Source organism: Pieris rapae, chromosome 23 (assembly GCF_905147795.1).
Source record: "Pieris rapae chromosome 23, ilPieRapa1.1, whole genome shotgun sequence".
Classification (NCBI taxonomy): Eukaryota; Metazoa; Arthropoda; class Insecta; order Lepidoptera; family Pieridae; genus Pieris; species Pieris rapae.
Window position 1 is genome coordinate 2,715,731 of NC_059531.1, and position 25,182 is coordinate 2,740,912.

Sequence of the window (25,182 nt, forward strand, 5' to 3'; positions counted from 1 at the left end):
AAAACGCCAAACGGTATGACAGTTTGTTGGCGATATTAGACTTAAATGATCCTATTCCTTGGGATTGATTTGCTCCAACTATTCAAGGTTAGAGTGTACTCCTTCCACAAAGGCAAACTCATCCACTAAAAATGGGTGTGCATAGGCAATGACTGCCTTTTCTTGGCGTCCCGTAGGCTCATTTGCCCCCGTATAAGATGACGCCCCATATAAAGATGTTGACAGTGTCGGAGATAGCATTCAGTAGACGCAACGTCTTCAACGGGGACCTGAGGAACAGGCTGGTTCTGGCACCTGGTCTCGCAAACCACCTTGGCTTTCACCATCGCAAATATAGGAACTAAACCCAGCTCTTGAGGAATACTTGATACCACATCTAAGTATGCCAACTGTACCGTCTTCTTTATAAATTACTAGCAGACTCGGCCAAGCGTTGCTGTGGCTAAGGTTTTTGTTATATTACATAGTAGTAAATTAATCAAGGGAAACCGTAGGAGAACTTATGTGAAACGTTGGTACCACGACACGGACCTAAACTAAACTACCTTTAACTCAGCGCCATCTGTTAGAATTGTATCAAATAATAAACAAATGTTAATGTTATCGTAATTTTAGTAAGGATGCCTATTTTTTTGAAAATGAAATATAGCCTATGTCACTCAGGAATGATGTAGCTTTCCAATAGTGAAATAATTTTTCAAATCTGCCAAGTCGTTTCGGAGCCTATTCAATTCATACAAACAAACAAAAAATCAAACCTTTCCTCTTTATAATATTAGTATAGACTAGTGGATCCAACAGACGTTGTCCTGCATGATATTTCAAGCGATTAGTATATTAAACAAAGTATGAAAATACCGACTACAGCGCCATCTGCCGGCCTGATTTGTGAATCTTAACCATCCAGGGATGGTGGAGATTCAAGGTGGACGCAAACAGCTGTCCAATCCAGCTGTTTAAGAGGAGTTCAGTGTCATACACACGTACAATAGAATTACATATAAAATACATATGTCAACTGTATACTATCTTTTAAGTTTTTACGCACTCCTCCACTGCTTCATTTAAGAATAAGATAAAACTATTAATGTTGTAAGCCTTGTATCTTTCTTCTTTATTATAGCTTACAAACTACAGCGGTTTTCTAATATAACATACTGTGATATATTATATTATTTTGTAAAATAAAGAATAAAAAAAGATACTAGTTTGTTTGTCGTTCTCCTAATTTATAAATGTTGTGCTGTCGCGTTTTACAGTACAAATCTTTGTTTTTTATTTATTTTATTATTCTTTATTACTCAAGATGTCATATAGAACATGGTGTAATGGTTGCAGCTCCTTACAAACATTGTGTAAAAGCGAAAAAACTTGGCGATTAAAAAGAGTGGCAGATTTCTTCTCTTCCGTTCTACGCTACGTTCTACTTGATTTGAGAACTGGCAGTAAATGTTAAAAATTTAGAAGCATTTAATGTATATTTTGACGTTCATAAGTGTGATATGCATAAATGATTTTTGATTTGATTTGTATTAATTTTTTTATCCGCAAAACTTATTGTGGATATATCCAATATATTTATTGTATGTTTGTCTTTTTGTACTGTATATAGATGTATTTGTTTAGTTAAACACGGAGTACAAATTTCATTAAAATCGGTTAAGTTTAAGAGTCCATAGCTTGTGTAACTCGTAATTTATTAGAATTCCAAATAACTAAGAATAAAGTGACTTAAATACAAATCTTTTTCCAGGTTTGAGGAATCAAATAGTAATTAAACCTTCGAATTTTAACGTTGATCGAAAACGATTAAAAAGCAAATCGATGCTGGGAACTCGGCAGATGACGTCCCGGAACATTTCACCGGTGTCAAAGTACTTTGTTTCCAACCGCTTTCCACGAAACTTAATCCAATTAAGCAATAATTAATTATCGCTATGACTGAATATTCATTGTTGTGTGTGTGACTGAGGATATAAACTTATAATAGTTATTTATGTGCAAGAATATCATACAAAAATATATTATATATAAATAAAATAAAAAACAAATCAGTGGCGCTACATCCTCTTTAGGTCTTGGCCTCAGATATCTGAATCTGTTTTTTAATGGGCAACAGATGTCGTCGACTTTTTTGGGTCTAGGACATGTCGGTTTCCTCACGATGTTTTCCTTCACCGTTCGAGCAAATGTTAAATGCGCACATAGAAAGAAAGTCCATTGGTGCACAGCCGGGGATCGAACCTACGACCTCAGGGATGAGAGTCACACGCGGAAGCCACTAGGCCAACAATGCTTTATTATATATAAATAATAAATATATTATATACAAATAGAAATATATATTTTTTAGTATAGGGACGAAGAAACCACCAGATGTTACAAGTGCATAGCAATGGTACGTACATACATTAATTAATTAAATATTTAAAAAAAAATTTTTGTTCTTCCCATACAAAACGCCAATTTTATAATTAAATTGAAACTGCGCATATTCTACATCATAGCGTTCAAATTTGACTTACATAATTAAGAGGCATAATTTTACATAGTAGTTACAATTATGATTCATATCATCATAGTCAATTATTAAAATAATATTTATTGAAAGGTATAAAATCCTCACTGGCCACTATAATGTTCCAGGAATTGAGAAGCTCTTTGTTTTAAGTGAAAATACACATTTGAGAGTTAGTTTAAACTCAAGACCACTCAACATAACACAAATTCCCTAAAGAACTATCTCCCAAACCGAGTAGTGGCCGACTGGAATAGGCTTCCGGAAATCAATGCATTATTAAACTCGTTTAAAAATAGATTGGATTATTTCTCCAAATATCGAAATACATCCGCATCAGATTATTAAACTGCTAGTGTGTTTATATACATAATAATAAAATAAAATAAAAATAAAAACAGCCTTTTATTTCTTACAGCAGAACAAGAAGTTGGATTAATTAAGTTTACTTACATCTAGTATGTAAGTAAAAGTAAGTGTTAGTTTTGTTAATAATTAAATTTGTATCCTAAATTTAGTTGTGTTACTTTTTCCTACCTTTAAACTATTATTCTTCTGTAAAAACTCCTCTATAAGTAAAGGCCTTCTTCGTTTATATACATAATAATAATATCATAATACCACAAAGTCAGTCGATGTATATTTTTACTCCTTTTTTAATTTGTATTTTTAACCCATCAAAATCAGCACAATACTCGGTAATCTCCAACAGCGACAGTAATATTTTATTCATTTATTTATTTCAAACATACGCACATTATCTTAACAGCCTATGCCAATACGATAATATGGAGAAACATTTAATAAATAGATACATAATTTACACAATATCGCTACTGTGAATTCACTCTGCGAACATACAAATATGTCGATAGTATCGGAGACAGCATTTAGTAAGCGCAACGTCCTGGATTCTGTGGTCGTCGAAAGGCTACATTAGTCTCCAAAAAACTTGGTGTGCTCAGCAAGGTTAGACGGTACTTCACTCCGGGCCACCGCTTGCAACTATATAAAGCGCTATTTCGGCCCCATTTCTCACCTCTGGGTGTAGGCGTCCCAGTACCAGCTCCTTCCACTTAACCGTATTCATCGAAGAGCGGTTCGATTCGTCGACGACCAAGCCCTTTCTGGGCTTGATCCTTTGGCGTTGTGTAGAGATGTGGGGTCACTCAGCATCTTCTACCGCATTTACAATGGAGAGTTTTCAGAAGAGTTGTTCGAATAACAGCTGAGTTTTCATTACTGTTACTTACCATGATGTTTTTGTGTGTTTACCTCAAGAAAATATGACATGTCAAATTTAATACACATACACATAAACTATAGGACCTGGATGACCGAACTTAGCTCGGTATTTTTTTTTATAAATCGTGTTGAAATATGAATATAATTATCGAATAAAGATAATTATATTCATATTTAAGTTTTTATTTCACTGACATCTTTAAACGAGCAATTCTATGTTTAAGTTGATAACACACAAATAAAATGACATTTTCTAGAAATGATTCCTAGCTAAATCGATTTATCGCCCCCGAAACCCTCTGTATACTAAATTTCATGAAAATCGTTGGAGTCGATTCTGAGATTCCAATTATATATATATATACAAGAATTGCTCGTTTAAAGATATACGATTATAATATAAGCACTACTAAAGGAAATTAAACAAACAACCACAAAATAAAATAAAAATAATAACAACTAAAAATAAATGAAACCGCAATAAGAATATGATAAACAAAGTTACGGAAACTTTGCAGACTGTTGTAAAACACATCAATATTTTCATCATAAGCAATCAAGTTGTAAGAGCGAGATAGCCTATTCACTGGACCATTCAAAGTACGTATACTGGTTAAGAAGACTTTTAGTTTGAGTAACTCAAGAAATACAAAGAATGGAAAATTTTGTATGAAGTGTGAACGTTAAAGTTAAGTATTTTCTATAAATAAACTAGATCAATGAATTCACGTCGGAGTTTTAGAGTATCTAACTTGAAATAGTCCAAACGAGCCTCATACGTTTTTTTTATATTAAGGGCCTAGGAATAGTGCTGGGCATGCTACTTCTAATTAATTTGCTATATTTGTTTTAAATATTGTAGTATTGTTTGATGATTTACTTTTTTTAATAGAGTACCGAGAGTTTTTTACGCCGGCTTTTTCTCTCGGCCTACACCCTCTGTCTTATGTGCCGATGAGTAGGGATGCCTACAGGTTCAAATTTGACGTGGAATAAGTGATACCTAGATCTTATGTTCCAAAATAAACGTATTTTATTTATTTATTTTGTACTCCTACAGCTAACACAAAATACATATAATAGCAAACAAATACACCGAGAACATAGCCACAGATGGAATACATGATACATTATATAACAAAAAGATTTACAAAAGGGAACAAACAAACAAAGTATTTAATACAATTAACTAACTGACTAAATTTAATTAATTCAGCCTAAATTGGTTGTGTTGTGTAATGGTGTAAAGTGTGTTATAAACTTTATTTATGATAAAAGGCAACATTCATATATCGCTATAGGTGACACGATTCATATATCGCTAGTCCCCACACTAGGGAAGCCCTGTGGTGTGGGTAACTCGAAGACAATTATTCCATGGTACGTGGTACATGTAAAACAGTTTAAAGTAGTATAAAATTATAATAATTTTAGTGTTAAAAATTAAGAATGAGTGAACAAGTGAGTGTGAATGGGTGTGCATGCGCATGTATTTTAGAGTGTAGCTGAAAGTTATGTGATATAATATATATATATATATATATATATATATATATATATATATATATATATATATATATATATATGTTATGTAGTGTTATACACAATATCTGTTATATAAAAGAAAATATCTGCACGGTTCTGGGTAAATTTTTAAGAAGATTAGTGTGAATGTTAAAGTTAAATATTTTATACAAATAAAGTAGATTAATGAATGTTTGAACTGGGGCAATAAAGCTTTTTCAGAGCCACTTTTGCTCCAATTGCCTGAATGCCCATACCCCGGACAGTCCATCAGCATGTGCGAGAGAATGAGAAATGTGAGAAATAATTCGTATCAACATTTGGAAAAATTGACCACCATTGAAAAACACAGAAATAAATGAATGTTTTTATACAGTCGAACCCGGGTTGGATCAAAGGTTCAAAATTGTTGATATTCTCGAACACTCCTTATTCTAATTAAGATATTGAAGTATACGCCACTTTGAGACGATGAGCGTTTGAAACAAGTGAGCAATATTGTTATATATTTTCCTTTGAATAATTGTAATGTATATGTTTATTTTCTCTAGATTAAGGTTCTATAGATATAATATAATATATATTTTTTTTATATAACTTCTGGTTATGCACTTCTTGCACTCATCATTTTTATTTATTGTTTTCTTTTCTTACTAGGGTTGCCTGGAAGAGATCGCTTGTTAGCGACAAGGTCGCCCGTTGCATCTCTTGTAATTTGTATGTATTGTGTTATTTGTGTTTCTTTGCAACGAAGTGTGAATAAATAAATAAATAAATAATGTAGAGGGAGAGTAAAACTAGCCGAGTTTCTTGCCCGTTCTTCTCAGAACAAGGCCTCCTGGTAGTTTTGCGAATGGATGGCGTAGTTTTTCTCTTTCGTGAATTTTGTAAATGTTTTTGACGTTCATAAGCATGCCCTAACACGCATCTAAACTGACTAAACGTATATGAAATAAAACATTAATTATATTTATAATTATTGGTGCACAACTGGGGATTGAACCTACGACCTCAGAGATGAGAGACGCATGCTGTGCTAAGACTTCTTTTTTTATAGAACAGGGGGCAAACGGGCAAGAGGCTTATCTGATGTTAAGTGATACCGCCGCCCATGGACACTCTCAATGCCAGAGGTCTATGATTATACTTTCACTAAATCGTCAGATCAATTTTTAGTAAAAGCCTTTTCAACAAAACCTTGCATAACTTATTTAACACATCTTTTTTACATTATAGTAAATAATTTGATGGTGCCAGGAATCGATCCTACGACCGCAAGGGAAGAAAGTCGCCCGATGTGAGGCTAACGACCGAAAGGAAATATTTTTTTTTAATATAGAAATTTACCTATATACCTTCAAAGTATTGAATAAAACTTACTATTAGATTTAAAAATGATCATGAAACAGATTCAGAAATCTGAGGCCCGGATCTAAAGAGGTTGTAGCGCCACTGATTTATTTATTTATTTAAGAATACTATATGTTTATGTGTTGCAATTATATATCTTACTATTGAGTTATATATGATACGTTAATATGTTCTGAGGAGAACAGTTTGTTATCGTAAGATACGGTAATATGTCCTGACAAGGACAGTTGTTAAACGTTTTCGTAAAGATACAATAATATATTGAATTAGATTGTCATGATTCATGTGCACTGTTTACTTTTTGTTTTATGTAACCTGTATCAGTTTAGTTTATTTTTTTCTTTTTGTTTCTGTTAAGTATGTTTTTTTTCCTATTTTATTATTTGTAATATGTATTTTTGCACCTCTTGCCTACCGTATGAGTACTATACTCACAGTAGTTTTTTACTCACAGCCGCCAGTTGCTTTTTATTCAATTATGTTTAATATTTTCCTTTTATGTAATGCAACGAAGTGTTAATAAATAAATATATATCAACGAGAAGACAATTTATTTAATCATCTAAATTGTAATAAACGCATTTTTGAAGTTAATCTTCTTTTGGCGCGATGGAGAAAAATGATGAGAGTGAATTTTTACGATGCGTGCGCACACCAACACCTAAATTCTACATCGTAAAGTTAGGTCTAGCTGACATGGAAATCGATAACTATGTTCAAGTTGTATATTCTAGTATTTTTATATTTAGAACACGTGTTTCGTAACAGTACAAACAGTGTGGATAAATAAATATTATTTTGGTGTTTTTAAATCTATTTCATATACTACGGTGATATTATTCACTAATAATTTATTTATTTAAATAAAATCTTTTTGATTTAATATTCATCGTTTTCCATACGCCAAAGAAGTATAACTTCTAACGCGTGTACATAAGTATTTTGTTTTATTTTGAAAATATCTTTTTAGTATTTTGCTTTAAAAATAAAATTTTATATAGCTTTCAAATAAGCTCGCATTGAGCTTTCTTACAAACCAGCGACAATGGGGTCATTCTTTGTTTTCGAAGCTTTCTAAACCTTCCAATACAGCCCTTGTTCCAACCTTTTAGCTTTAGGTATAGTATAGTTTTGTTCTTAAGCGAGCTGAGGTTGGGAGTTCGAAGTCTGTGCACATACTTGTTTTGCATTATATAAAAATTTCACTTTTTACTATGTAAAAATATTACTTATGATGTCAATTGTGTGAAGAATAATTTAGTTGTTTATCTGAATATTACCAAATTGGCGTCAAGTGTGGCTGATCATCTTATAAAAAAAAATATATTTAAGGTCATAAAACGTTTTAGCGAATAATTAATGTTCATGTAATTACAATAAACCTCCATTTTTAATTACGCACTCATATCTAACAACACAACTCAAAGGATTCGAAGTATTGATAAAAACAAAATATTACATGTATATATTTTGAAAATAATTTATATTTTCGAAAAAAAAAAGACATTTATATTGAAGTTTTTGTGGGAAGATAGCCTATTGCTATATAATTTTCTAGGCATGCAGTTAGGACATTCTAATAAACTGCAAATACCAAAAAATAATTAGATATCGATTGTATCTCGTACCGGAACCGAAGATTCAGAAGTTTAATTGTATTATGTAGTTAAAATATCTCAGTTATGGAGTCAAAAGTTTTATTAATTTTACATTTGCATTTGTTTTTCATGGCTAGCATGGTAAGCACACTGATTGCTTGCATTGCGCGCAAATGGTAAAGAATACCATCTTCGACTAGGTTCATTAGGTATAGATGGTGTAGAATTTGTCATCAATAATGTGGTATTTATAATGGGCCTAATATATCTCTAATTTTTTAGAATCATTGAATTCAGCTTAAAGTAGGAAGCAAATATGTATATTTGTGCTGCTCATACTTAAAGAACAACAAACCCGAGTATGTTCAACGCACAGTACAAAAGTTCTGCAAGAGATGTGATAGATCTAGTAATGCAGCGAACGTCTTAAATGCGCACATAGAGAGTCCATTGGTGCAGACGGAGATCGAACCTACGACCTCAGGACTGAGAGTTGCACGTTGCAACCATTACTCCAACCTTTGTCAAACATAAAAGAATGAAATGTTAAAGTTTATAGGTAACAAAGTCGTGAAAAGACGTACTGCAACGTATGAATTTCTTTGTATTGTAGGCTAAATAACGCGGGCATAATTTAAAGGTTTATCTACAATAACTGGTATATATGACGAATAGGAATTAGAATTACAGGACAAATCTTTGTTTTTAATTTATTTTATTATTCTTTAAAATGTCTTAAAAACATTATGTAAAATAAAACCTTGACGATTAAAAACAGTAGCGGAGAGTTTATTGTCAGTTCTTCTCTTCCGTTCTACGTCCTTGATTTGAGAACTGGAACTGTAAAATTAGAATCATTTAATGAATATTTCTTTTTTTTGACGTTCATTATGTTACCTATATGAATAAATGATTTTGTTGGTTAAGGTGGCAAATTTCGCTATGCTTTTCCACGATCGAACTGTCTAAATCCTTTTTAACCTCGTCAGTGTTAGAATGAGAAGTATTTAGGTTTATTCACCCCTCTATCGGGAGATGGCGGGTGGTCGGGGCGGATCGGAGGCTGCGTCGCAGGGCGCAGTCGCGTACCCGGCCGTTTCGTCATTGCGACGTACGCTGTCGTCTCTCAGCATCAGAGGGTTACGTTACTGTCGAGCCGCGTCCAAGCAGGAGCCCCGGGCTATTTCTGGAATTGTGTGTGTGTGTTTGTGAGCTCTGTGAACTGGCGTTTGGGGCGCGATGTGAGACAAGCGTGTTTTTATGTGTAAGTGTTATTTTTTTGGGAACGTATAACCTCCAGAGATGGACCAACATACGCACGTGCAATCAATTTCTGATAGTCTTAGTTCAATTACAGCGTAACCATTAGTGATATAAGTGTTTGAAATCCATTTTATTATTCCCGATTTGGTGCTATACTATATAAAGGTTTATGCGTAGATGTTGATTACAGCAGAAAGTTCGAGAAAAAACTGAAATTATCTGGTATTTGGATGTTTTATCAAAAGGCTAACGAGCCGGCTATGTTGGCATAACGCGAGATTTTTGCACATTTTATATACATTTTCACGGGCCATTAAACATAATACTTCATTACTTATTGTATTAAAGTTTAAATGGCCTTTAAATATATCGTTTGAGCTTTGTTTTAGCGATATTATCTGTTCTTTGTGGTAAGCGTTCGGTCATGCGTGAACACTCCAAAAGAGTGATTTAATTAAATTTCTTTTAAAGGTTTTTCATAATATTATATCATAATTTAATACTTATCAGTGAAGTTTCTTTTCGGTTTATCATGAATTGAAATCTTGTGGAAATTTAAATTAGCTACGGGGAATTATTGAATTGTTTATACTCTTGATAAATTTAAGTAGCTTACAATTGATTATTAAAATATATATGGCCATTTTAAGCTCAAACCTTTGCTTTGAAAAAGCTCATTTTACGAGATTTTTATGTATCTTGGCGTTTTCGGTGGTAAGCAGTATAAAGACTTTTTTCATTTGCCCTAAATGTTGCCATTATCAATGCAAGAATTTAGAACTTAAACTGAAAATTATAAAAAAATAGTTGTCTATAACTTTGTTACCTATAAACTTTAACATTTCATTCTTTTAACTACAAATTTCGTCTTTTTCTGTCAATTGGTTTACGCCATTAAAAGAGACTATTAGAATCGGTACATTAATACTAAATATTTATTTAAACAAAACCTACACAATCAAATATTTAATATACAGTATTAACATTTTCAAACTTACGCAGTAATAATTAAAACAATTACAAATTAGTAAAAAGATAAAATAAATTTAAGAAGATTGGTAACCGTGGCAAAGTACCTTTAACTCTGGCATATATATATGACATATATCCTCCCTGTATTGCGATATTTATTTATGCAAGAAAAGCACAAACTCACAAAAAAAAACTCTGGGGTTACCGGTACTGTTTACTAGGCGCCAACTTACGGACTGAATTATAACAAGGAATTCAATTGTTTCGTATATGTATGGAGTGCTTTGTGTGTGTATCAGAATCGAAGTGTCTGAAGAGACAGATGGAAGAATTTGGAGGCCTGCCGTCGGAGGTCGAGTACCTACTGTTGTTTAAACTAACGACAGAGACTAAATGTATCGAATAATGTGGTTGTAGATTTAAAAAAAAAAATATTTAATGAAAAACACTTTTTTAACGGATTGAAGTTATGTATGTAAACTTATAATTATTTAAATTTATAAAATAAAATTATGTTTAAATATTTATAAGTTATAGTACATAACTTCAATCCGTTAAAAAATGCTTTTTTTTTAAATGTGTAAAAGTTATGTTAATAAAAGACAATACTAATTAAATATAATAATAAAAGTCTGGAAACAAATATAGTATAATTGTATATGTATTTGTGTATTTTATATACACAAAGAATTTCTTCACAAAGGTTTCACAATATTTTTTTCACGATCTAAATACATAAAATACAGCAGTGGCGCTGCAACCTTCTTAAGTCCGCAGATGTATATTTCATGATCATTTGTCAATCAAATGATTCAGCCTCATGTGCCTGACGCATACCACCCACTTTTGGGTTTAAAGCAAGCTGGTGTCTTCACGGTGATTTCCTTCACTGTTCGAGCGATTGTAAAATGCGCACTTAGGAAGTCAATTGATAGTTTACGATATATATGCGACATACATATGTAAACTAGGGCGGGGCGTCCTTCACTATTATCACACAGATCAGACTGATATCCTTTCTTGAAAAGCGAAATAACAATTATAATTATACTCACAATGTATATAACTTTTATATGTATAAAATTCCTTAAAAGTCACATTTGCGTATGTGTGGTGAACTAGATTTCACCATAACATTTTTGTACCATATTCTTGCAAATAAATTATTTACGAATAATAAATAACGAATAAAATTTATTAATGTAGGATTAAAAATCATTTTAAGCGAATCGATATATTATTATGATATTAAGTTTTCGTTTATTAAAAACTACCTTATACCGAAATCAATCAACTTGTAACTGAACCATTATTTTGTCTCTTTTCGTCAAATAGTGTCTAATCTATGACGAAAAGAGATATCAGTAGTTTTGTTATTTCAAGCTTTTATTACGAAAAGAAAGCCTGCATTGAACGCCACAGCCTTTGTAACAGGTGCTACGTAGGTAACTAAATAAAATATCTTTCGTTATCTATGTAAGCCAATGCGAATCCCAGCACCCAGGGTCATTATCTATTTTACGGTGAAAGTTAGCCAAACTGGAATATAAAAAACCAGGGCTTCTTATGTATTTCTGTCTTGATGATTTTACAATAAACCCGCTACCACTATTTGGTGCTGATTCTTTATCGTATGAAATTTAAAGAAACACCATATAATTTTTTTTTTTAATTTATTTATTTTTTTATTTTGTTTTTTATATAACTTCTGCACTTCTTGCACCCATCATTTTTTTTATTTATTTCTATTCTTACTAGGGTTGCCTGGAAGAGATCGCTTGTTAGCGATAAGGCCGCCCGTTGCATCCCTTGTAATTTATATATACTGTGTTATTTGTATTTCTTTAGCAACGAAGTGTAAATAAATAAAAAAAAAAAAAATCCATTTTTGCACCACCGCCGCTCGACCCTATGATCTCGATGGGATGCTGGCGTTTTCCCCCCCCATTTCTACAAATCAGGGCGAATTGGCCGATGTGAGTACTCCCTTGCTGTGCTATGCAGACAAGGTTACTGTTACCGAGGTCAAAGTGATTAATACGACAAAACATTAATTTCATGAATGAATGAAATATATATACTATATTAGTTATCAAACTTGATCAAATAGTTCGTGCTATATACAGCAGTCCATAATACAATAAAAAATATATAAACAACAACAAACCACTAATAGTGTTGCATCGGTATTATTTGCCTCGAAAAATTGCTAAACACGACCCTTAGCTCTGAGTTATGGCCACAATATGCTTTCGATTATTTTCGGGACAGTGAACACGATGGTAAATGTACCTTTATATTGTTTAACATAAAAAACATTTATGGACCTATGTGACCACACAGTATACATTGACAGCAACAATAAAATATTTCCGAAGATGGGCCAATTTCCTAAAAAATAAGATTATAAACTGATGACGGTATATTTAAAATTGAAAGATCTCAATTTAAATTTTCTGCCAGTTCCCATATTATGGGCGTAGAGCAGACGAGAAGAACTGGCAAGAAACTCTCCAGCTCTCGTTTTAACTGCCAAGTTTTCATCTATCATAAGAGTAACAAACCCGTTACCCGAAGAAACAGTAGTCTATAAAATATAACCGGACTGCGACAGTCATCGTCCCCTTCTTGCTTATTGCAGTGACGTAAGTGTTGGTATATACATTTGATGAACTTTTGATTTAAATCATCTACATTCTTGGGAATCTGATTTTTTTTTGCTATAATTAATATAAATTTCTCCCGATCTGTTGAAGACGGAGACGAGTAATTTTTTTAAGCCTTCGGGACAGCCAAAAAGCATGTACCACTATATGTCTATATACATGTTAGGGTGTGTTGTCTTCTTTTATAAATATAAAAGAGTTTTAAAAAAATAAGTCCAGCCGTCTTCGAGTTTTGCTCATAGCAACTAGTCATTCTATAGATTATGTTAAATAACTTTTGTATTCAAGTACCTCGAAAATGTCACGTTAGCAAAATATTTTAGGGAATATTATATTTCCTCACTCTATATCTGAGCGGAAACATTTTTAGAACGATGTGTTTTGGTAATGTCACTGATGTACGGAAGCATTGACATTTAAAAGCATTTCGAAATGAAACTTCTTTAGGCGCATGAGGATAATTTTTTTACAAATGTAACGTCACGTTAGTATGCAACGGAAGTGTCGAAAAAGAGAGAGAGAGCGATCGACACCGATTGAGAGAGAGTAAGACAGGGCGAACGTATCATGAGCAACTAGCGATATGTGGGAGAGAGCTGTAATGAGAAAGATTGAACTAGAGAGGGATATTGAGAAAAATACATGCTATATTGGTTTGTGTATTCGTTTACTAGTTAATTTATTTATATATATTATTATTAGCACTCATACATACAGTGAATAGAGATATACAATTACATACATAAAGTATTAGGGCTTTTACCTTTTTTTATTTATTTATTGATACAAAAGCTTGCCAACGGCTTACCTTAGTAATTATTAATTCACAAAGAAGTTTCACTTCTGACATGTGTACTTTGAACGCACGCACTTTTTTTTTATAAATATTTTCTAGATAATTCCCCGACTATGTAGTCGTCGGAGGTAAATAGCTTACGTAAATGGTATTGGTAACTCGAATGATAAAACACTACTATCTATTTCTTTTAACTACTTTTTGTATGACCTTTACAGCAAATCCCAAAAAGATGCCTCTTTATTTGATGTTGAACATTATATCCTTTAAATTCGTCTCCGTTACTTTTATGCCCATAGCTTGCTCAGTGTTAAACCTATCATATCCATACATTGGACAGTCGGTCAGAACATGTAACACCGACTTTATCATTCACATTCGTATCGCCACAAGGAAAACAAAGCATAACGTTTCATTATCAGATATCAAGGCAGAATACGAAATACCACTCGTATCACCTCTTCACCGTGAGGTCGTAGGTTCGATCCCGGGCTGTGCACCAATGGACTTTCTTTCTATGTGCGTATTTAACATTTGCTCGAATGGTGAAGGAAAACATCTTGAGGAAACCGACATGTCTTAGACCCAAAAAGTCGACGACGTGTGTCAGGCACTGGAGGCTGATCACCTCCTTGCCTTTTAGATTTAAAAATGATCAAGAAACAGATTTAGAAATCTGAGGCCTTGACCTAAAGAGGTACAACCTGTGCCACTGATTTATTTTATTTTAACAACAATCCATAATGAGACCAAGTGTGCTTCTATATGTGTGTTGTGTGTGTGTTGTAATATGCTATTGTAAACGAGTATCGTGTTATACTTCTAGAAATATAATTAATACATTTTATAATAGGCCATAACAGATAGAGAGTTTGGATTATGTTAGACGTGATAATTAACCGCTGCCCATGAGCAACAGACACTTTAATATCTACCTATGCATGTATCTATATTTAAAAACAAAACAAAAATCATTTATTCATGTAGGTAACATAATGTACACTTATGAACGTCAAAAAAAGAAATATTCATTAAACGATTCTAAATTTACATTTACTGCCAGTTCTAGTATTAGGTTCCAATAGAGAACTTAAATATATTTCTGAAATCTATAACTTAATTTATCTTAATTTAAATGTTTATAATAATTTTGTTAACATAGTTATAATACTATACTAACAATATATGGACTTACTAATCGGTCTGAAATAAATGTGTTTTTTTTTATAACATAGGTGCAGGAAGGTGATTGGAGGCAACTGCAGACAGGATGGCTGTGGCAAGCAGCTGATACAATGCTGGCGGCGGAGCAGCAGCCCGCCCCAATCTAGCCCGTCGCGTTACGAACGCTTCCTTCACGGGTGAGTACAGTCTACCAAGTACAATCTAAATCTTTGCTTAGTAGCTTCTAATAGTTGGTATTTACATACCAAAAAAGATTGGCACTGCCAGCAGTAAACTCGCTAGTGACAAAGCAGTTTCAAAGCCTCAAAAGAATTACGGGCAACTGTCTCCTTTATGAACTTCTCCTCGTCCTTGGTGGGACAGCTGTCTCTGCACAGCGTTGTGCAGAGGCTATTAGAGCGCAGAGGAATTAGTTATCCACGTAGCCCTGGAAAGCATGGCTGTGGGTAACTAACAGAAATTCTCTCAGCAGTGAGGTTACTCTGTGAAGCCCGAGTTTCCTGAACTTCTGAGCGTCTGGAAGTGGCTGGCTTAATTAGCCAGGACCAAATAGGCGTCTAAGTATGGAAACCGAGTCTACCTCTTTTGCCTTTGACTTCAGTATTTTCGTGATCATGTTCTGTGACTGAAACACGGCGTCTTCTTCTATGTAAGGTCGGTTTCCTCACGATGTTTTCCTTCATCATACAAGCAGGTGTAAAATGCCCGCATTGAAAATCCATTGGATCAGTGAGTCTCACGCTGATGACATCTCTTCTCTAGTCTCTTTATTTATGTAATAATTTGTATTGAGTGTTACAACATCTATGTGACAATATATTTATTATGTTTTGTTAGTAATTAATGTTATGACTAAATTAAGATGTCACTAACTAAACCTTAATTTACTTCACTCCATTGGACTACTAGTGTAAAACATGACATAATGTAGAACTATTTATTTATCTGCAATAAGGACCTTACCTCCTTCCTTTCTGGTTTCTTCCATCTATGCCATAGTCATTTTGTATGATGATTTCTTATTTAAAAAGAGTACAGAGAGTTTTCTACGCCAGCTTTTTCTTTCCTTTGTCTTTGCCGATGAGTGGGGATGTCTACTGATACAAATTTAATGACATGGAATAAGTGATACCTATATCTTATATTCCATAATAAACATATATTGTTTTTTTAAGCGTTAACAGAGTGTCATGCGAGAATATTATAAAGTGTTTTTCGTAGGCATATTTGTCTTGAGATTTGTGAACTGACTGGCACAGTTGTATTTACAGTGCCCAAATCCCCGCTCCACTTGCATGAATAAATAAAACCTCTTGTGCGCGGAAATGAGAGGGTGACACGAATTTTAGTTGGTGTTGAAAACATCAGTTTCACCTGAACGTGTTAGAATTGGATATTTAAGTTTTCCGAAAATTAAATACGTTTATTTTGGAACATAGATCAGCATGGTATCACTTATTCCACGTCATTAAATTTGAGCCTGTTGGCATCCCTACTCATCGGCAAAGAAGACAGAGAGTGTTGGCCGAGAGAAAAGCCGGCGTAAAAAACTTTCAGTACTCTTTTTTAAAAAAAAAGCAAATCACCAAACAATTCTACATTATTTAAAACAAATATAGTAATTTATTAATTATATATACATTCTAAAACAATGTGTATGCCTAAAAAATACAAGAATATATGAAATCACAAATATAACACACATACACAACAATGTAAAAATATGAGTTTATTATCTACATATGTATATAATGACGTCAGTTAAATCTTAAAAGACAATATACATATATAACTAAGCTTAAAATTTAATTCTTAAAAAATATACAAATTAGATTAGAAGTATTATATTTAAGATTAAGTAATATATCAAAGGAACTAAAGAAACGACCACAAAATAAACAAAAATAAAAATATTAAAAAGTAATTGGTAAGCAAAGGAACCACTGACTCTTCTTCCACGTAGAAAGGTTCCTTGTTCAGGGTAGGCTTTTAAATATGTATAGTTGTATGTTTTCTTTGTTTTTTTTTTATAGAACAGAGGGCAAACGGACAGGAGGCTCACCTGATGTTAAGTAATACCGCCGCCCATGGACACTCAATGCTAGAGGGATCGCGAGTGCGTTGCCGGTCTTTTCAGAATTTGTACGTTTATAAATAATATTTGATATAATGATGTCACTTTACTGGGGCAATACACCAAGTGCAGTCGCTCAGTGGTCATATTCCAGTGGAATTTTGGAACTCAAGCTACGATAAGGCAAGAAAACATCCGTATTATCTTTTTATTTATTCACACTTCGTTGCAAAGAAACACAAATAACACAATACATAAAAATTACAAGGGATGCCACGGCTGGCCTTATCACTAACAAGCGATCTCTTCCAGGCAACCCTAGTAAGAAAAGAAAACAATAAATAACAACGATGAGTGCAAGAAGTACATAACAAGAAGCTATATATAAAAAATATATTTATCTATAGAACCTTAATCTAGAGAAAAGCAAAAAAAAAATTGAATATTAATAACTAACTAAATTATTGTATTGTCTCGACGTCCATCGTTCACAATTGAGCGTTTCTTTAGACAATTCCGCCCAGCACCACTATGTAATACCAGCTGCCCTCTGAAGTATTTCAAGGTATTTTTTTTTAAATTTCTTAAAAATCTGGACCTCACTGAGAGCTTTCTGGCAATATGAGTGTCTACTGAGCGGTTCTATGACTTAACACATTAAGTGCACTTTACTCGGATCCGAGTGGAGCCGGATCATAGTTGCGGTACAGCCCACTCGGATCCGTGCGAACTACTTGTAAACAATTTTTAAACCATTGCCATCTCCACTCGGATCCGAAAAATATTTTTTTTATCAAAAATAATAATATACATTTATACATATTTTCAAACATTCATATTAACTTAATCAAAATTTGTTATAAAAAGTTTTGGTTTCCAGCTATTACTTTGTTATCCACTGTTTAAGTATTCAATGTGTTTACATCAGTTAGGCAGAATGCATTATATTATTAGAAAAAAAACCCCACTCTAACAGTGATTCAGAAACTCCTGTATGTCAAAATCCAAAACATTTTTGACATACCCGATAACCCATGAGTTATGGATAAAATAACTCCGAACAAAACATAATATATAAAGATATATACTCTTGTTAAAAGGTATGTACGCCTCGTTACGTTCTTTGTTCAAGCGAAACGTAATTATTAAAGCCTTTTGCCGAGTTTGCGAAGGTTTTCTGGTGATAATGCATACTGAATATTTTGACCCTTCTCTTTGAATGTTTTGCTTTAAATGTAAGTGTAACTCCACTTAGGGATTTTTATATAAACTATCTGGCCTTATTGTATGTACAAAAAAATGTAAACGATTTTAAAACAAATGGTGACTTTCACCAGTATAATACGCGAAATAGAACTATGTAATTTGAGTGTACGACCAACCAGGCTCCAGAAGATAAACCACTTATATGGAAATTGAATTCGTTTTTACAACAAACTACCAAGCTAAATTAGAGAATTATCATTAAATAAATTCAAAGCATTCGTTAAAAGTAAATAAATTAATAAAGCTTTTTATAAATTTGAATACTTAAATAATCGTAATCCTTGGGATTGATTTGCTCCAGTTCAAACAATTTATATGAGTCAAAACTCAGCGATTAAAAATACTGACGGAAGTTTTTTTGCCAGTTCTTGGTAGTTAATTTACAATAATTGCTTTAATTTGTTATTTTGACGTTCATAAGTACATGTTTATTTATATAAATAAAGATATTTTTAGTTTGAGTTTACATAGATAGATAATATTTACTCTAGTCTGTTGTCATCCAGGAGTAGACACAATTTGTCAGAAAGAGACAAACGAGTATTTATTTAGATGAATTAGAAAGAGAAGAGTTGTCAATACCTTGACTTAATGTCCCTAGATGGGGCAGAGGACTTTCCGGCTCTCTTTGCCACATCTGCAACTTTACGGCGCGAGGTTTATTGGCACAGCCAACAGACCGTAGAGATACAATCTTAAAAGTATTTGTATCTCTACAGTCCAGTTATTTGACTATGCATTTTTTATTAGTTATCAAATGTCCTAAGTAGACATACTCATTTACATAAATACGTTTGTACATATAATTAATAACTCCTAATGTACCATAGATCAGATGACATGACATGACACAAGCAGGCGCCGGACAACCAGACATCTGAGTTTCTTCTATCATGTTCCCAAACTTAGCTATTTTTATTAGAAAAACTTCAATTAGGTTCCAAAAACTAGCTTCACGGGAATTCCGTTTTATTTATTTATTTATTTATTTATTAACACTTCGTTGCATGACATAAAAGGTAAAAAATATATATTAAACATAAATTAATATAAGCAACTGGCGGCCTTATCGCTTTAGAGCGATTTCTTCTAGGTAACCACTGTTTTCCTAATATTTGTGTTTTACATAGCCTACCTTTTTATATAAATAAAATAAAAATAAAATAAAATAAATAAAAAAATAAAAAAGCCTTTTTATTTCCTACAAATATAACTTTTTACATTGGCCCATCTCCAAACGCTTACTTATCTAATTAAAATTAATACCATCTTATTTTTATTTATTTTCTATATTATTTACCTATAACTATTTTATTTATTGTTATTAATATATTACTTATATAATATTTGCTACTATATATATCATATTTACTACTAGATAATATTTACTATTACATTATTTTATTGTATTATTAGCTAGCTTGGTTAGATTTTAGTATACTTAAATAATATAATTTGTAGGAACCCCATTATTGGGTGAAGGCCTCCTCCAAAGATGCCCAAAGATGCCCATCCAAAGATGCCCATTTGTCTCTGTCTTACTTTGTTTTTGTTTGGCTATTTTTAATGTTGATCTAATTAATCGGTGGTCTGACGGATAGTTTAAATTCAGGACTTCAAAGTTATTGAATAGTTTTGGTTGGTTGGATAGTATATAGTCGATCTCATTTTTGTGTTGTTTTTTATATACTAAAACTAAAACTAACAAATATAGAACATTTTGCTAAACTATAGACTATAAAGAGATCGATTTACCGCTGACAACATGTTAAATTTCTAAAAATATTTTTCCTACCCATAAAAAAAGTCAAAAATTTATCCAATTTGTGCAGTAGTAGTTTTAATAGCAAAATATTTTTCGATTGATTTTGAATCACAATTTATTGATAAACACTCCTTTTCAATGATAATAATAATAATAATTTTTATTTATTTTCTCACAAAACTTCATACATGATAAGTTACAACTATTTATTAATGTATGTAAATAATTGTCATTCTTCTTTTGAGGGATAATTATTGTTTATGTGAGACTGATGCCTGCTAAAGGTTAGAGCACCTGTGTTACAGGTCACAGGCCTCCACCACATCGGATCGACAAAAGATAATAAGTAATAGAGAATAGACAATTATGGTTATAGTAGGTTGTAACGGTAACAAAATAAAATATATAAATTTTTCTACAATAGTATATACATAAGGAATGTATATATTATAAGGAAACCACAAGGAGTTTGTGTGTGTGTATGTGTACTGAATTAAAGAGCTTTGATTTTTGAGAGCTATTCGTAATTGAGAACGATTCATCAACAGTTCTAATAAGTCAACGGAAGGTAGTGAAACTGAAAATTCGATGAAATGTAGGCGAGTGTCGCTAATTTATGGACTTTGCAATTTGAATTTGATTTAGGCGTTGCTGGAGATTGACCTTGACCTATTTTAAGGAACATTGTCTACCTGATATAGACAGTTAAAAAGCCGATTAATCAGGCTTTTACTTGATTGTATTGGGTAAAACTTTTCTCATGGCACGGCAATTCTTTTCTCAAAACGGTTTTTTACTAATGACTTCGTTGATAAAACTAGAAGCAAGCCTTGTGTACACACGGTATCTATGTTTAAAATTACATTCATTTAAAGCAAATTTCTAAAAATTTTAATTAGTCAAAGTTTCCCAGTTTTGTCGCTCACTTTTTGATATTGTTTATATCATTATAGATGTTGGTAGGTTAGCTAGTTACGGAGTAACTTAAGGCAAAAGGTCCATTAAGTAGGGACTGAATAAATTGCCAACATGGATCTCACAACTTTTATATTCTTTTATAGGCAAACGGCAGGAGGCTAACCTGATGTTAAATGACACCGCCGCCCATGGACACTCTCAATGCCAGAACGCTCGCGAGTGCGTTGCCGGCCATTTAAGAATTGTTACGCTCTTTTCTTGAAAGACCCTAAGCCGACGTGTAAATAGTCTATAGGTGGCGAAAATATTTATCTTTTTTTCATAGACGCATAATTGCTAAATCCTAAAGATTTTACACATACGTTTACATTTTCCGTTTAGAAAATCAGCCTATGGAAAAACGTAAGTAACTCAAGCATTAAAAACCCGTTCGTAGAATAAGGGACACAAAGGTATGTCAAGTAATTGTTTCTGAGTGCACATATATATAGATTAATAAATAGTTTAACATGTTAACTTGATTTGAATTATTTAATACTAAATGCGTAAACTCGTTCCTAAAGCGAAAATAGCGCCATATTGTCTCATCATCATCATCAATTGCTACACAGCCCCTTGTGGGTCTTAGCCTACTCTAATCACTTCGCCATCACAATCTATCCAGTGCTTTTCACTTCCAATTGTTGTTGACCAACAACGTTGACTTCCAACCTCTATTGTTGACAACTTCATCAAAGCCGCCTTAGTCTACCGGGTTTTCTCTAAGAGGTAAAGTCAAGTATATAATATGACTCAGTAAAGTAGTTAAATCAGAGAGTTAATTGAATCTCTAGACAGTTAATTAAAGATCGATATTCAATTATGTCGCTGGTATTTTGATTTAAATAAAGCAGCGTCGAAAACGTTTAACTATCTGTCGAAAGATAGCCTGTTGATTAAGAATGTAAAAGAAGATGGCGGTCATATCTACGAGACACAGAATAGAGAAACAAATACACTTACGTTTTTGGTATGGTCTTAAGGTCACAGAAGAGTAAGCAACTGGTTGCCATAGAAAAATAAATATGATTGGCCTATACTTTCGAGTTACAACTTCAACTTTAGAGGATTACTTTAATTATATACATATTGTAATAACTATCATATTTGTAATGAACATAGCTACTGGAACGATTTCAAACATTCATAGCTTCTATGTTAATGTTATAGTTATATATATAGTTAAATAAAAAAAATGAAACACTTGTTTGAAGCTAGATGTCAGCTGTCTTTAATCGTTTAAAGAAGAGCTTATAAATAAGTTAAAGTTAAAATGGGGAGCGTCGCTGGACTAACAAAAATGGTAACTTAATTAAATATGGTAATCACATCACAACCCTGTAAACAACAATATTCTACAATAACTTCTGTATAACTCGAAGTAGTCAGCTAATATATTCATTACTTCGTATTAATTCGAATCGCTTTCGTTTCATCATTAACATGAATAATTCTCTGTTATCCATTACGACCCAGTAGCGACTGTTTCCTTCCTCTTAATATTAATAGCTTCTCATTGCTGTTAGCAAGTATCAGTACCTTTCCTATTATCTTGATCATGTATGGGCTTGATTTTTTTTTATTGATTAAAAGTTTCCAATGCTCGGCACACTATATATTGGTAAAAGAACCAAATTAAATGACTTTTTATGTGAAAAGCACTTATAGTGAGAGATAAGACATACAAAACGAGACAATACAAATATTAAACAATTAAAATTATATGAACTAAATTCTTGGAAATATGTTGGTTCCAAAGGTCAATCATGGAACCTTGACAATATCAATTGGTTGCTGATGTAATTTAACAGATTTTGGTTTTATAATACTACAAACTGTAATTATTTTATTTTTATCTCACATTGTTTTATTGTTTTTTTTTTCATTTATTTCAAACACACACACACATAAACACACCAAATAACAATAATCAAAGAGAAAGAATTAAATGAAAGATATATTGAAAGTATATAGTTTGTTCTTATTCCTATCGATACCTTTTTAATACTATGCACTTGTTTTGTCTAATAGTTCATTAAAGTAAATAATTAAGAATTACTCATTGTTTTATTCCTAAAACCAACATCTACCAGCTGACAGTGGTAAAACCTATCATACACTGAATTCGAATGGTAAAAGCTCGAAAAAATCGTCGTATTTTCAGAAATATGTACTTACATTTACCAACTCATGTCGGTAAATCCTAAGACTAAGGGCGTGTTACACAATGTATGGATAAAGTGCCAAATAGCTATGCAACACATAAATTATTCGAAAGATATAAGTTCCGAATAAGATACTTCAAATTTCATGACGTATAGCGCTATCCGACAGTCGTGAAACGCAAAAATACTATTTATCCTACCAATAAGTAATAAATAGCTTATTTGGAACTTAACCGGACATTGTGAAACAGGCCCTAACACTTATTTCTTAAGATTAACCGTAGTTCGAGCTTTTACAGTAACATATACAAATATTTTAAATCCTATTTTAAAAGATAATTAATAAGAAAAGAAATTACATTTTGGAAGGGGCAGATAGAATCATCTTTATATTTTATTTAGCGTTCAAACGCCATTTTAGGTGATCTAATTGGAATAAGTGATTTGATTTGAGTTCGCAGTTCAGCACACTAGAGCAATCGTACGTTCTTTATTCCATACCTTAGAATAAAATAAAGATTTTACTTTGACTTTGGACATTGTTAAGATAAACAGAAGGATAATCGGTGCACAGCCGGGGATCCCATCTCTGATCGTAGGATAAGTAGACCGTAGGAATAAGTGTCACACGGTAAAGCAATTAGGCCAACACTGTTTGATATAAGTCAAAGCCACTAACTGAGAGTGTCCATGGGCGGCGGTATCACTTAACATCAGATGAGCCTCCTGCCCGTTTGCCCCCTGTTCTAAAAAAATAATAATAATAATACAGTCTAAGCACTCTTGTAATAAAGAACTCTTTTGTCTTTTTCTGTCAAATAGTGTTTACGTTTTGATGGAAAGAGAGGTTTAGTTAATACGGTTCAGATTTAGGGTCCTTCAAGAAAAGAGCGTACCAATTCTTAAAAGGCCGGCAACGCACTCGCGAGCCCTCTGGCATTGAGAGTGTCCATGGGCGGCGGTATCACTAAACATCAGGTGAGCTTCCTGCCCGTTTGCCCCCTGTTCTATAAAAAAAAGATGCAAAAGTATGAAAATACAGGGCTCTAGGCGTCGAATATGATTTTGTCCCATTCGGTGTCGAGACCTTTACTCCTAAGATGATTCTAGTTCTAGTGGTCCAAAAGGTAGTTTTGTGAGGAGGAGAATGGGCAAGATACACCACACTTACTCTTTTTAAATAGAAGGACCTGGATGACCGAACTTTGCTCGGTATTTTTTTTATAAGTCGTGTTTTTTGTAAATTATATTTAAGTACGAATTACATACTAATAAAATGATGTAATATGAATAGTATTTTTCGATCTTACCGACAGAATAATAAAAAAAAATCCTGTTTTTTTTAAAGTTATTAATTTAATGAAAAATAATCATGAGTGTGATAGAACACGAGTAAAATGAAATTTTCTAGAAATGATTCCTAGCTAGATCGATTTATCGACCCCGAAAGACCCCCGTATACTAAATTTCATGAAAATCGTTGGAGCCGATCCCGAGATTCCAATTATATATATACACAAGAATTGCTCGTTTAAATATATAAGTTTACAATATTTGTATACATTAGTCAAATAATTATATGAAAAGATAATCGACACTTAGAATAAAACTACTATATAGGTATATTATTGTATTGGTAATATACATAGCCTCACATATTTACAAATATCAAAATCATACAATATTATACATTAAAGAGTATAAAAGTTTTAAAGGCTTAGCTAGCCAGGACTTCATGTACAACGAATCTATTGAGCGGCTAAGTGCGGAAACAGTCCACATACATACATACATACTCTGTGACGGTGTAATAACAT

At 32.7% G+C, this 25,182-nt stretch overlaps 1 protein-coding gene across 1 annotated transcript in view; it reads left to right on the forward strand.

The window, feature by feature from the left end:
* Positions 1-9,367: 9,367 nt before the first annotated feature.
* Positions 9,368-25,182, forward strand: part of LOC111000536 (cyclic nucleotide-gated cation channel alpha-3) — an 82,651-nt gene continuing 66,836 nt past the window's right edge. Inside the window, exons 1-2 of the mRNA XM_045633550.1 lie at positions 9,368-9,520; positions 15,189-15,314. The gene's annotated coding sequence lies outside the window, so the exon portion shown is untranslated. The remainder of the gene's footprint in view (positions 9,521-15,188; positions 15,315-25,182) is intronic.